The sequence below is a fragment of the Trachypithecus francoisi genome, unplaced genomic scaffold (genome assembly GCF_009764315.1).
Source record: "Trachypithecus francoisi isolate TF-2019V2 unplaced genomic scaffold, Tfra_2.0 Lachesis_group19, whole genome shotgun sequence".
Classification (NCBI taxonomy): Eukaryota; Metazoa; Chordata; class Mammalia; order Primates; family Cercopithecidae; genus Trachypithecus; species Trachypithecus francoisi.
The window spans coordinates 34389168-34403934 of record NW_022681464.1 but is presented as its reverse complement, the minus strand read 5'-3'; the positions used below and the strand labels follow the sequence as shown (position 1 = coordinate 34403934).

At 43.3% G+C, this 14767-nt stretch overlaps 1 protein-coding gene across 10 annotated transcripts in view; it reads right to left on the bottom strand.

Moving 5' to 3' along the window:
* The window catches only part of ESCO1 (establishment of sister chromatid cohesion N-acetyltransferase 1), an 83559-nt gene extending 68998 nt beyond the window's left edge, over positions 1-14561 (bottom strand). For 4 of the 10 annotated variants that reach the window (XR_004429256.1, XR_004429255.1, XR_004429254.1 and 1 more), the window contains exons 1-2: positions 14182-14549; positions 194-314 (exon numbers count right to left, since the gene is read on the bottom strand). The gene's annotated coding sequence lies outside the window, so the exon portion shown is untranslated. Of the gene's footprint in view, positions 1-193; positions 315-13973 lie in introns of all 10 variants that reach the window. The other 6 variants (XR_004429253.1, XM_033178168.1, XM_033178169.1 and 3 more) reach the window with 4 other exon arrangements.
* Between the last annotated feature and the right edge of the window lie 206 nt (positions 14562-14767).

Here is a 14767-nt window from a genome sequence, read left to right as displayed (position 1 = left end):
TAGACCAAGTGCCAGGAGTATGAGAAAAGCTTACTTTTCACTATATACCCACTGAAATGTTTTATCACGTAGACATATTACCTTGTTGAAAAATAAAAATGTAAGTTAAAATTCTCTGAAAATATAAAGTATATTTGGCACACTGATCAATCATCTTGGAAGATACTAAATCATAAAATTATACGCCACTTACCTTAAAGAAATAGTATATCACCTTTTTCTTCAAGTTGATTGATGGATGATGCTTCTAATGAATGATACTTATCACTTCCTGTATGTTTAATCTTTAAAAAAACTCTATAGCCAAAGACAATCTGTTGGAAAAAAAATAAAAATACAAAAATATCACTATTAATTGATACATTAAAACAACTTAGACGAAGCTAGACTAAAAAATGGCCGAGTCAGGTGCAGTGGCTCACCCCTGTAATTGCAGCACTTTGGGAGGTGGAGGTGGAAGGATCACTTGAGCCCAGGAGTTTGAGACCAGCCTGGACAACATGATGAAACTCTGTCTCTTCAAAAAATACAAAAATTAGCCTGGTGTGGTGGCACATGTGTAGTCCCAGCTACTTCAGAGGCTGAGGTGGGAGTATCACCTGAGCCCAAGGAGACAGAGGCTGGCAGTGAGCTGTGATCCAGTCTGGGTGACACAGTGAGACCCCCATCTCAACAACAACAACAACAAAAAAAAAACCTGTGATGATTTTTCACTACTATACATAAAACATTACACAACTGCTGTAATCCCAGCACTTTGGGAGGCCGAGGCGAGTGGATCACGAGGTCAGGAGTTCAAGAACAGCCTGGCAAAGATGGTGAAACTCCGTCTCTACTAAAAAAATACAAAAAATTAGCTGGGTGTGGTGGCAGGTGCCTGTAATCCCAGCTACTCATGAGGCTGAGGCAAAGAACTGCTTGAATCCGGGAGGCGGAGGTTGCAGTGAGCCAAGATCGCGCCACTGCACTCCAACCTAGGCAACAGAGCCAGACTCCGTCTCAGAAAAAAAAAAAATAAGAGAGAGAGAGACTATGTCTCTCTATGTTGCCCAGGCAAGTCTCAAATTCCTGTCCCCAAGTGATCATCCCATCTCAGCCTCCTGGGTAGCTGGGACCACAGGCGCATGCCACCTTACTGGACTAATTATTTTTTGTAGAGATGGAGTCTCCCTGTGTTGCCCAAGCTGGTCTCAAACCCCCTGGGCTCAAGCCATTCTCCCACCTCGGCCTCCCAAAATGCTAGGATTACAGGTGTTTGAGCCACTGAGCGCAGCCTAAAAGAATTTTTTTTATTGATACATAATGACTGTACATATTTCTGGGGTATATGTGACATTTTGATGCAGACATACAACCATGTAATAATCAAATCATGGTAACCGGGATAATTCATCACCTCAAACACTTATTACTTGTATTAGGAACATTTCAAATCTCTTCTAGTTATTTTGAAATATGCAATTAATTATTAACTACAGTCACCCTAGTGAGCTACCAAGCACTAGAACTTATTCCTTCTAACTGTATTTTTATAACCATTAACCACCTTCTCTCCATCCTCTCCTCCCCACACCCTTCTTAAGCCTCTGGTAACCACTATGCTACTCTCTACCTCCATGGGATCAACTTTTTTGTGGTTCCCACATATGAATGAGAATATGCAGTAAATTTTTCCATGCCTGGCTATTTCACTCAACATAATGTCTTCCAGTTTTATCCATGTTGCTGCAGACAAGATTTCATATTTTTATGGCTGAATAATATTCCATTCCATACCACATTTTCTTTATCCATTCATCTGCTGATTAACACTTACTTACTTAGGTTGATTCCATGTCTTGCCTATTGTGGAGAGTGCAGCAATGAACATGGGAATGCAGGTATCTCTTCCATATACTGATTTACTAAAATAATTATTTTCTTAATTTCCTTTTTTGATGGTTCATCACAGTATACACAAAATTAATTTTTGTAAACTGATCTTGTGTCCTGTAACATTGTTAAATTTAATTAGTTCTAATAGGTTTTTTGTGTGAATTTCTTAGGATTTCCTACATGTAAGATCATGTCATCTGCAAAGACAGAGAGTTTTACTGCTTCCTTTCCAAACTGGATGCCTTTTATTTCTTTTCCTTTTGTCAATCTACCTTGGCTAGAACCTCCAGTGGAAATCTCCTCAACTGCTGAAAGAAGTGGCAAGAGCAGGTATCTTCATCTTATTCCTAAGTTTAGGGGGAAAGCTTTCAGTCTTGCATACCATTAAGTATGATGTTAGATGTGGATTTTTCACAGATGCCCTTCTATTTCTAGTTTGTTTAGTGGTTTTATCATGAAAGGATATTGGATTTTGTCAGATTTTTTTTCTGCATCTATTGAGGTAATAATGTCCGTTTCTTTCCTTTATTCTATCAACATGGTGTGTCATACTGATTTCCATATGATGAACCAACTGTGCACTGCAGGGATAAATGCAACTTGGTCATTGTGTATTATCATTTTTATAAGTTGCTGGACTCAGTCTACAAATATTTAGTTGAGGATTTGTGTGGATATATTAATAAGAAATATTAATCTGTAGTTTTCTTGTGATGTCTTTGCCTAGTACTAAGGTCTTTTTAGTACTGTGATGTCTTTTTAGTACTAAGGTAATATCGGCCTCATAAAATGAACTAAGAGATCCTTCCTTTTCTATTTTCTGAATAGTCTATGAAGGATTGGTGTTAATTCTTCTTTAAATGTTTGGTAGATTGCGTCAGTGAAGCCATCTGAGCCTGGGCTTTTCATTTTTGGAGGTATTTTTATTCAATCTCTTTGTTATAGGTCTATTCAGATTTTCTATTTCTTCTTGAGTCAGTTTATAGGAACTTGTCTATTTTATCTAGGTTATCGAAATTGTTAGCATACCACTATTCATATTCCCTTTTAACTCTTTTTATTTTGGTAATAGCTCTCATTCCTTATTTTAATAATTTGAGTCCTCTCTCATTAAAAACTTCTTTAAAAAAGATAAAAGTAGCCAGGTGTAGTGGCTCATGCCTATTATCCCAGCACTTTCGGAGGCCAAGGTGGGAGAATTGCCTGAGCCCAGGTGTTCAAGACCAGCTTGGGCAACATAGCAAGACCCTATGTCTACAAAAAATAAATTAGCCAGGTGTGGTGGCACACACCTATGATCTCAGCTACTTGGGAGGCTGAAGCAGAAGGATCACTTGAGGCCAGGAGTTCTACTCCAGCCTGGGCAACATAGCGAAACTTCGAAACAAAAAACAAACAACAACAACAACAACAAAACACAAGGTGCCCCTGGGTCTGTTGACGCATGCCTATAGTCGCAGCTACTCAGGAGACTCATGTGAGAGGATCACTTGAGCCCAAAAGTTTGAGCCTAGACTGTGATATGATCCTGCCTACGAACAGCCGCTGCACTCCAGTCCGGGCAACCCAGCAAGGATCCATCTCAAAAAAAAAAAAAAAAAAAAGACCAGAATCAAACCAAGTATTTAATATATATGATCATTTGGTTTATAACAGACAGCACTGTCACCTTAAAGAAAGAGTACTGGGATAACTGAATATCACATGGGGGAAAAATGAAATTGGATCCTTAGGCTGCTCTGCCTAGGGAGTAGTCATTTTTTATTCCTTTACTTCGTTAATAAACTTGCTTTTACTTTACTCTAAAAAAAAAAGAAAAGAAAAAGAAATTGTATCCCTACCTCATACAATACTAAAGTCTACGGCAAATGGACTGACTATAGACCTAAAATGTGAAAAGTGAAAATATTAACTTACAAAGGATTGGTATACACAGATTATACAATATGCATAAGGTATCCTACAAATTAATAAAACAGCCAACCATAGAGAAAAATGGCCAGGTATGACGGCTCACGCCTGTAATACTAACACTTCGGGAGGCCTAGGCATGCAAATCTCTCGAGCACAGGAGTTTGAGACTAGCCTGGACAACATGGCGAAACCTTATCTCTACAAAACATACAAAAATTAGCCGGGCATAGTGGTGTTCACCTATAGTCCCATCTACTTGGGAGGCTGAGCTGGGAGGCTGCAGTGAGCCTTGATCACACCACTGCACTCCAAGCTGGGCAACAGAGTGAGACTCCATGTCAAATAAATAAATAGGATACAGAGATGATTTAATTTTAGAAATGTTAATAATAGATAACATCGGCTGGGCACGGTGGCTCACGCCTATAAGCCCAGCACTTTGGGAGGCCGAGGTTGGCAGGTCACCTGAGGTCCGGAGTCTGAGACCAGCCTGGCCAACACGGTGAAACCACATCTCTACTAAAAATACAAAAATTAGCCAGGTGTGGTGCGCATCTGTAATCCCAGCTACTCAGGAGGCTGAGGCAGGAGAATCATTTGAACCTGGGAAGTGTAGGCTACAATAAGCCAATATTGCGCCACTGCACTCCAGCCTGGGCAAGACAGCAAGACTCCATCTCAAAAAAAAAGTTTAAAAAAAGATAACATCAACAAGTCAAATAAAAACAATTACCCTATCACTTCAATGTAGCCACTTTCCCCCTCCAAGTCACTTTTTAAAATTAATCAGCCTTTTACCTACACAACCCTAGGACTATTTTGCCCAACCTCATCTTGATGTTTTTTTCTTTTACTTTTTTCTTTACTTTGTTATTTATTTATTTATTGCCTTTAAATAGTCTCCTATCCAATTGTCTTGTATTTCAACATACCACTGGAAACTTCTAGCCATCTCAAGGTACAGTAATTCCATCAGATTTACTGCAGAATCAAGCCCAGTATACCTCTCAATCCCAACGTAATTTACTGAAGGACTTTTTCCCCAAGCTGCTGTGAAAGCCTCTTCAGTTCCATAAAACACTGGTGCAAATTCAGAAAGCCATCTTAATATCTGGGAAAGATTTCTCTTCTGGGACAACAAAGTAAAGTAAGTTCTCAGCAATACTTAGCTTGAAGATGGCACAAAGCAAAGACCGCAAAGTCTATCGAGAACATCAGACCTCTCACACCTAAGGCCTTCAATTTGCACAGATCCATTCCCACCAATCAAATGCAAGTCCGTCATAACAGTTATTTTCCCTTACTACCTTCCTTCTAACTCTCCTTACACTGCTGATCTCTTCCTTTCTTAAATTTATCCACAAGTCCCACATGAACCCTTTTTCTTTTTTTTTTTTTTTTTTTTTTTTTTTTGAGACTGCTTCTCCCTCTGTCACCCAGGCTGAAGCGCAGTGGTGTGATCTCAGCTCACTGCAACCTCTGCCTTTCAGGTTCAAGCGATTCTCTTGCCTCAGCCTCCTCAGTAGCTGGGACTACAGGCAGGCACCACCACGCCCGGCTAATTTTTGTATTTTTAGTAGAGATGGGGTTTCACCATATTGGCCAGGCTGATCTTGAACTCCTTACCTTGTGATCCACCCACCTCAGGCTCCCAAAGTGCTGGGAATACAGGTATGAGCCACCATACCCAGTCATGAACCCTTTTTCTATGAAAAGCAGCTTCCTACCTTCAATCTCTTCACAATACAAATTCTACTTCCTAGCCTTAATTGAAAATTCACTCCCAGCCAGGTGCAGTGGCTCACACCTGTAATTCCAGCACTTTGGGAGGCCGAGGTGGGCAGATCACAAGCTCAACAGATTGAGACCATCCTGGACAACGTGATGAAACTGTCTCTATTAAAAACACAAAAAAGTTAGCTGGGCGTGGTGGCGTGTGCCTATAGTCTCAGCTACTCGAGAGGCTGAGGCAGAAGAATCGCTTGAACCCAAGAGGCAGAGGTTGCAGTGAGCCAAGATCTCATCACTGTACTCCAGCCTTGTGACAGAGCGAGACTCTGTCTCAAAGCAAAAAAAAAAAAAAAAAGAAATGAAAAGAAAAAAAAATCACTCTCTTCAATTTATATGCTTTTCTCTAAAACTCTCCAGTAGTGGCTAAATGGTGCCCCCCCCAAAAAAAAGATACACCTGTGTCTTAATCCCTGAATTAGGGATTGTGAACCTATCTTATTGGGGGAAAAAAGGTCTTTGCAGACATAATTAAATTAAGGATATTGAGATGTGATCATCCTGGATTATCCAGGTAGGCCCTAAATCCAATAACAAATATCCTTGTAAGAGTGGCACAGATATCCCTGTAAGAGAAGGAGACAGACACAAGACAAGAGAAAATAATACAAAAATGGTGGCAGAGATTGGAGTAATCTGGTCATAGGCCCAGGAATGCCAGGGCAACCACCAGAAGCTAGATAAGGTAAGGAACAAATGTAAGATAATAAATTTCCATTGTTTTAAGATATCAAGTTTCTGATAATTTATTACAGCGGACATAGGAAAGTAATATCTCTCCTAAGCAGGCTGTATCACATCAAGGGGCCTACAGTTTCCCCAGCACAACCATTTTTCATCTTACACAAAATTCTTTACACGTCTCTTTTAAGGTTTATGCCATTCTGCTATTAAACTTTCTTTCTTCGTTGTTGTATTCCTACTGATCACCAGAAACTGTTCAATCATAGTTTTCTTCTCCAATCACACTGTTACCACCATCATCAACTTCAAAGTTCACATGGATCACCACAGATCCTTAATCTCCTTAATAATTTACCAATTCTTAATGCATTTCAACTATACAACCTTTTAACCACATCAAAGGGACGAGAGAAGTACTGACTGCAAATCTGAGTCTAGTGGCTTGTCAAATTCGTAACTCCTTTCTGAAAAACTTGCCATGCCCACAGGTACCTCGTTTAAAAAAAAATACCTTAGACAATTCATAGTTACATTCTCAAAGTCCTGACCATGCTATGCTTCCCATAGCTAACTAGATCAAGCGTGGGTTTGTGACCCAAGAGGTGCCAATATCTAATCACTATAAAGAAAGGTTTTTCAATCTCACCACCATTAACATTTTGAACCACACAGAATCTTTGTTGGGGGGGTGCGGGGGCGGGGGGCTGTCCTGTGCATGGAGGAGCAGCAGCCTGTTTAGCAACAGCAGCAGCAGCCCTCACCTCCTCCGTCCACTAGATGCCAGTAGCAACCCTTCCCCTACTCCTCACAATCGAAATATCTCTAGACACTGCAAAATGTCTCCCCAGAGGCAAAATCACCCTGGATTAAGACCTACTACTATAACAGCAAAGAACTAAATTAGGAATTACAGGATACCTGCTGCTTGAGGAATTAAAACAAGGCAAGCCAACTGCTAGAGCTGTACTATTCTCAGCCACCTTCTGAGTCCTGAAATACATTCAGGTTTCTGTAAGACCTGGTGAATTGTTCTTCAGCAAAGCCTAGTGTTTGGGGATTCCTGTTCTTTTCTTCCACAAGATCTAGCTCTGTAAACAGTCTTCTCTTCTTTATTTCTACATATCCTCCCAATGAACTACTATTATTTAAGGTAACCCAAGTATTTCTCACATTCTAAAATGCATAATATCACTTGAGGTCAGGAGTTCGAGACCAGCCTGGCCAACATGGCAAAACCCCATCTCTACTAAAAATACAAAAATTAGCGTGGTGGCGGGCGCCTGTAGTCCCAGCTACTCAGGAAGCTGAGGCAGGAGAATGGTGTGAACCCGGGAGGCGGAGCTTGCAGTGAGATCCAGCCACTGCACTCCGGCCTGCGTGACAGAGTGAGACTCCATCTCAAAAAAAGAAGACTAAATTTATCTTCTGAAAACTATCTATTTTTGAAGAAAAATTTAATCTAGTGTCTTGTGATAACAACAAACTTTCAAACACTAGTTGAACAAAATACAACAGTAAATTTCAAATTTCCATGGGGACAAGATCATCTTCTTAAAAGCAACAAGTATTTGTTTAATTTAATAACTCGATTTTTTGATGGGCTAAAATAGTCTACAACTACAATGTGTGTGTATGTGTATCTTTTTTTATATATGAAAAACTACAGGAGAGCGCCACCATGTCTGGCTAGTGTTTTTTTGTAGAGACAGGGTTTCGCCATGTTGCCCAAGCTGGTCTCGAACTCCTGGGTTCAAGCTATCCACCTGCCTCGGCCTTCCAAGGTGCTAGGATCACAGGTGTAAACCACCATGCCTCGCCTATGGTATATATTTTAAATATATATAATTACAGATGCTGGGAAGAGGCGGGCGGATCACGAGGTCAGGAAATGGAGACCATCCTGGTTAACACGGTGAAACTCCGTCTCTACTAAAAATACAAAAAATTAGCCAGGCGTGGTGGCAGGCACCTGTAGTCCCACCTATTCGGGAGGCTGAAGCAGGAGAATGGCTGAACCCGGGAGGCGCAGCTTGCAGTGAGCCGAGATCACGCCACAGCACTCTAGGCTGGGCAAAAGAGCAAGACTCCCACTCAAAAAGAAAAAAAAAAAAAGGCCGGGCGCTGTGGCTCACTCCTGTAATCCCAGCACTTTCGGAGGCCAAGGCAGGTGGATCACGAGGTCAGGAGATCGAGACCATCCTGGCTGACACGGTGAAACCCAGTCTCTACCAAAAAACACAAAAAATTAGCCAGGCGTGGTGGCAGGTGCCTGTAGCCCCAGCTACTCAGGAGGCTGAGGCAGGAGAATGGCTGAACCCAGGAGGCGGAGCTTGCAGTGGGCCAAGATCGCGCCACTGCACTCCAGCCTGGGTGACAGACCGAGACACCGTCTCAATAAATAAATAAATAAATAAATAAATAAATAAATAAATAATACTTGTCACAAAGACTGTACTATTTATAGGAGATAAAAGTAAGTTAAATTTAATCCTCTCCAACAATGCCATAATAGGAACCTTTCCTGGGCCAGGCGTGGTGGCTCATTCCTGTAATCCCAGCACTTTGGGAGGCCAAGGTGGGCTGATCACTTGGGCCCAGGAATTTGAGACCAGCCTGGGCAACACAGTGAAATCCCATCTCTTCAAAAAAAAAAAAAAAAAAAAAAAAAAGAAACCTTTCCTAATATAAAGCTACTTGGAGTCCTACAAAATTTTTAAGAGTATAAGGGGATCCTAAGACCAAAAAGTTTGAGAAGCACTGCATTAAAGTAATACTTAATGCCTCCTTTTAATTTACCCTGAGTTTTTATCTGTGAGAATCTTATCTAAGGCCGGGCGCGGTGGCTCAAGCCTGTAATCCCAGCACTTTGGGAGGCCAAGACGGGCGGATCACGAGGTCAGGAGATTGAGACCATCCTGGCTAACACGGTGAAACCCTGTCTCTACTAAAAATACAAAAACTAGCCGGGCGAGGTGGCGGGCGCCTGTAGTCCCAGCTACTCGGGAGGCTGAGGCAGGAGAATGGCGTAAACCCGGGAGGCGGAGCTTGCAGTGAGCTGAGATCCGGCCACTGCACTCCAGTCCGGGCGACAGAGCAAGACTCCGCCTCAAAAAATAAAATAAAATAAAATAAAATAAAAAAAAAAAAAAAAAGAGAATCTTATCTATGCTGCCATAAATGTTTAAAGTTCTTAGAAAAGTTCCTGATATATCACCAGTGCTTAAGTATTTGCTGTAATATAATTAGCTATAATATTACAGAGAAAATGTTTTTATGAAAAGATAGAAAATATTGGCCAGGCATGGTAGATCATGCCTGTAATCCTGGCACTTTGGGAGGCTGAGGCAGGGGGATCACCTGAGGTCAGGAGTTCAAGACTAGCTTGGCCAACATGGTAAAACCCCATCTCTACAAAAATATAAAAAAACCAGCCGGGCATGATGGCAGGTGCCTGTAATCCCAGCTACTCGGGAGACTAAGGCAGGAGAATTGCTTGAAGCCTGGAGGCAGAGGTTGCAGTGAGCCGATATAGTGCAGCCTGGGTGACAGAGCGAGACTCCTTCTCAAAAAAAATTTTTTTTTAATTTACTTAGTTACTCCTGGCTTCGCTTAACTACTTGCCAACTCAATTTTCATCTTATCATTATCCCCTTCAGTTGCAATAACTACATTAATTCTAAACATTCAATTATTTACCTTAAAGCAGTAGTGCTTGAAATATGATATGGGGACTCTCAGGATTCCTGAGATCAAAATCATACGATAGTAAAAGATTAAAAGTACAAAACAGACCAATGAATTCTAATGCAGAATGCAAAACACATGTAGACATGGTTTCAGATTCTACATTGCAACTGACCTTTAAGAAATTACCACTTGTTAAATTTTGTTGCAGGATCAGAGTATCACAACAACTATCTGAAAAAGTTAAAATAAATACCAACCCAACATACTGGTCATAAACTTCAACCAGAAACATATAGCAACAGATTGATAGGAGAATTCAGCTGTCTTCTATCAGGCCAAACATTAAGGAGATTTACAAAAATGTAATACCATCACCATTATTTCACTAAATTATTTTGGAATATAGTTTTTCATTAAAATGTCATTTATTAAATATATTAAGCTGGGTGTGCACATCTGTAGTCCCACCTATTTGGGAGGCTGAGGCAAGAGGATCACTTCAGCCCAAGAGCTCAAGGCCAGCCTAAGCAACACAGTGAGCCCGTTACTTAAAAAAAAAAAAAATTAATTAAAATTAAAATGTTATTTATATTAAGCTGTAGTTTAATTATTTCATATGAATATATATGAAATTAATTCCTAATACAGTAACTATCAATAGATATAAACTCATATAAACAAAAGCTACTTGGAGTCCTATAATTTTTAAGTGTAAGGGGATCCTAAGACCAAAATGTTTGAGAATCACTACATTAAAGTAGTATTTATTACCTCCTTTTAATTTACCCTCTGAGTTCTTATGTGAATCTTACATATGCTGCCATAAATGTTTAAAGGACGCTGAAGAGAGCATAGGATATATAAGTCTTCCTTTAAGCATTGTAATGCAATCAAGCATAAGATGTATATGCCCCTTCCCCTCAGGAAAAAACAAGACATGTTGGCTGGGTTACCAGAATGCTCTTATTTGCCAAAAGTAACTACGGTATTTTTTTCTTTCCTGAGACGGAGTCTCGCTCTGTCACTCAGGCTGGAGTGCAGTGGCACAATCTTGGCTCACTGCAAGCTTCACTTCCCCGGTTCAAGCGATTCTCCTACCTTGGCCTCCCTAGCAGCTGGGAATACAAGCCCCCGACACCACGCCCTTCTAATTTTTGTATTTTTAGTAGAGGTGGGGTTTCACCATGTCCGTCAGTCTAGTCTTGAACTCCTGACCTTGTGATCCGCCCGCCTTGGCCTCTCAAAGTGCTAGGATCACAAGGCATGAGCCACCGCACCCGGCCAAGTAACTACAGTATTATAATACGGAACTTATACAGAAAAAACAGAACCAAAGGATTTCCATTGAATGATCCACAGAAAAATATGGAAGTCAGGGTTACAAAAGGAGTAATATAGTCCTTAAGTTAATTATCTACAGTAACAATTTTACTGGAGTTGGTTTCTAGTACCTAAATTTTAATCACCTTCAATAGAAGGTATTCCAAGAACTCTATGTGGAACAAAAATCTGCCAATAAAAGTCATGAAAAAGTAGGTCGGCGCGGTGGCTCACGCCTGTAATCCCAGCACTTTGGGAGGCCGAGGCGGGTGGATCACAAGGTCAGGAGACCAAGACCATCCTTGCTAACACGGTGAAACCCCGTCTCTACTAAAAAATACAAAAAATTAGCCAGGCGTGGTGGCGGGCGCCTGTATTCCCAGCTACTCGGGAGGCTGAGGCAGGAGAATGGTGTTAACCCGGTGGGCGGAGCTTGCAGTGAGCCGAGATCGTGCCACTGCACTCCAGCCTGGGAGACAGAGCGAGGCTCCGTCTCAAAAAAAAAAAAAAAAAAATCATGAAAAAGTAACAATCCATTATTCTGAACTGTGCAGCGCTTCATCAACAGAATAAATACAATCAGCTCTGCATAATAAATTACCAAGCTAAAAAGGACTATTTGGCAAAAGAAGTTAATAGTATTCATTAATTAGGGTACTTTTTTATTCTGTGAAGCACAATTCATCAATTTAAATGACAGCACCTTGTATGGGACGGACATTTAAAAAATTACTTGGCCAGGCATGGTGGTTTACGCCTGTAATCCCAGAACTTTGGGAACCGGAGGCAGGCGGATCACCTGAGGTCAGGAATTCCAGACCAGCCTGGCCAACACGGTGAAACCCTAGCTCTACTAAAAATACAAAAAATTAGCCGGGCGTGGTGGCACCTGTCTGTAATCCCAGCTACTCAGGAGGCTGAGACAGGAGAATCGCTTGAACACAGGAGGCGCAGATTGCAATGAGCCGAGATCTCACCACTGCCGTCCAGCCCAGGCAACAGAGTGAGACTCCATCTCAAAAAAAAAAAAACAACTACTCGTTCACTACAGGATTATAATATTGATTGAGAAAGGTGAAACAATAGCATATTTTCCACAGTTAGCAATGATAAAAGAGTTCTAGCTCATAAGCCAGGACAAATTTTGGAATTGTGCTTCCAAAGTTACACATCTGACCCAACAGTCATATTCTGCATTCTGCCTAAAAGGGAAAAAGTGGCTCTATTATAGTCCTAGTTTCATTTCCTCACATGCTCTATGCCTCAATTTGCGGCTTCCAAATTAAGCACTTTTTAAAACACTTCTCATCCTACTCCCATGCCTAATTCCATTGATTAGATTTTTTGCTTTTCAATTAAAAAAAAAAAAAAACCAGGCACAGTGGCTCAGGCCTGTAATCCCAGCACTTTTGGAGGCCCAGGTGATCACTTGAGCCCAGGAGTTCGAGACCAGTCTGGACAACATGGCGAAACTCCGTCTCTACAGAAAACTTAGCCTAACATGGTGGCGCACGCCTGTAGTCCCAGCCACTCAGGGAGGCGGAGGTGTGAGGATTGCTTGAGGCCGGGGAGGTAGGTCAAGGCTGCAGTGAGCCGTGATTACACCACTGCAATCCAGCCTGGGCGACAGAGCGAGGCCCCGTCTCAAAATAAAATAATAACTTAAAACTTTATTAGTATTGGTGTCCTGTGTAAAGCAGAAACTAAGGACTAGATTGGAAGACAAAATGAATATAGCATAGTTCACCGCAACCTGGATGTTTTCAACTAAATCCAAGTTTTATCCAGTTTTTTAAAAAAAAAATGTTGGTGGGGGGACTAACCACACCTTATGCCACCAAGTAGCCCTTTTGTTTCCTGCGAAGGTTATTTATCGAGATATTATTTTGTAATAATATTTAGATACTGTGTGCTGCCATTCCTGTTTAAAGGAATCTCACTGCAGCTAAGACTACAGAAAACATGGTTCACAGCACTTCTCAAATCGCAAAGCTTGAGCTCCTTCTTCCTCTCTCCCTGGTCCCTGCTGCTTCCCCATCGCCCCGGGAAATAAAGTACACGCCGGATCTTCGGAAGCATCATTGAGAGGCGGAGAGAGAGGAGGTAGTCTTATAATTGCTGGACTTGCTATCCCATTCTGCCTGTGCAAAATAAACCCCCTTATTAAAATAATCTTGAACCGTGATAAAAACCGAGGACCCAATTCTCTTTGGCTCGCCTCTCTCCATCGCTATAAACTTCACTGCGGCCCTCAATGCACTCATTTCTACTCCAGAGCCGCCCTACCTGTGCGGAGACCCCCATCTCCAGCCCAAGTTACTCTATGACCTTGGGCCCGCTCCCCTTCCAAGCTAAAGGCTGTAAAACCAGGACCCCACATCGCACCCCGCAGACTGCAGAGGCCTCCAGGCTCAGGCCGGGTCAGCGAGTTGCGGCGGGGGAGAGCGAGCGACTGGCTCGGGGGAAGCGCTGGGAAGAGAAAACGCTGGGGGCGGAGACGGGGCTCGGGGCTACCTGCGGGACCAGCGCCGGCGCCACCCCGGTGCTAGCAATGGCTGCACGCCACCTCGGGGCTCCGGGAGCCCTCGCGGCCTTGCTAGGAACTCCGACCCTGCCCCGCCCGCGGTCACGACCCTTATGAACTCCGACCGCTCAGCAAGCAGCGGCAGGTGGTGCTCGGCTGCGAGAACAGGTTAGCTGCCTACCTCAGGCGACGGCGTCTCGGAGCCCAGAGCCTCCCGCCTCCCTCTCAGGGGCGCGAAGAGCTGGGACCGAAGCAGTAGGAAGAGGCGTGCGAGGCAACACGCCACCGAGGGTGGAACAGGAAGAGGGAGAACCGTCCGCTCCCTGGAGAGGCTGGCAAAAGGGAGGTGAGGACGCAGGCGGCGGGGACCGTCAGGGACGCTGGCGTACCTTCCTTTCGCCTGGCGGAGGGTCAGACTAGAGCCAGCGGATCGCCTCACATCCGGGTATCAGAAGACACTCAGCTGCTACTGCTGCGGCCGCCGCCTCCCCTGCGGCGCAAACACCAAACTTCCGGCGACGACGGCGACGCCTCGCTCGTCAGATGGGAGTTACCTGTGACTGTCTTGGGTGCGCTTGCGCAACGCTCCTCTTCAGCCCTAACCGGCTCAGCTGACGTGCCCAGAAGACGAAAATGGCCGCCGCTCTCACTGCGTGTCACGCAGTTTTTCACCCCGGCCCGGACGGCTGGGCGTCGGGGAAAGGCGAGCTACTGTCCATCCTCAGCGCAGGCGCGGTGGGAGGCCTCGCGCGCGCGCCTCCGCGGGTGGTCGCCTGGCGGGGAAGTGGCGGCGCCCCCTAGCGGCGGCCGCTTGTCCTTCCTGGGGTCATCGCTTTGAGCTAAAAACCACCGAGGCCCCCTGCGGTCATGGTTTACCTTGGAAATTTGTCCCAACTGGTTGCTATGTAGGTTTTGGCTGCTTCTGTCTGCGACGTACAATCCAAGTGCCTTTGGTCTTCCATATGAGCCAAAGTA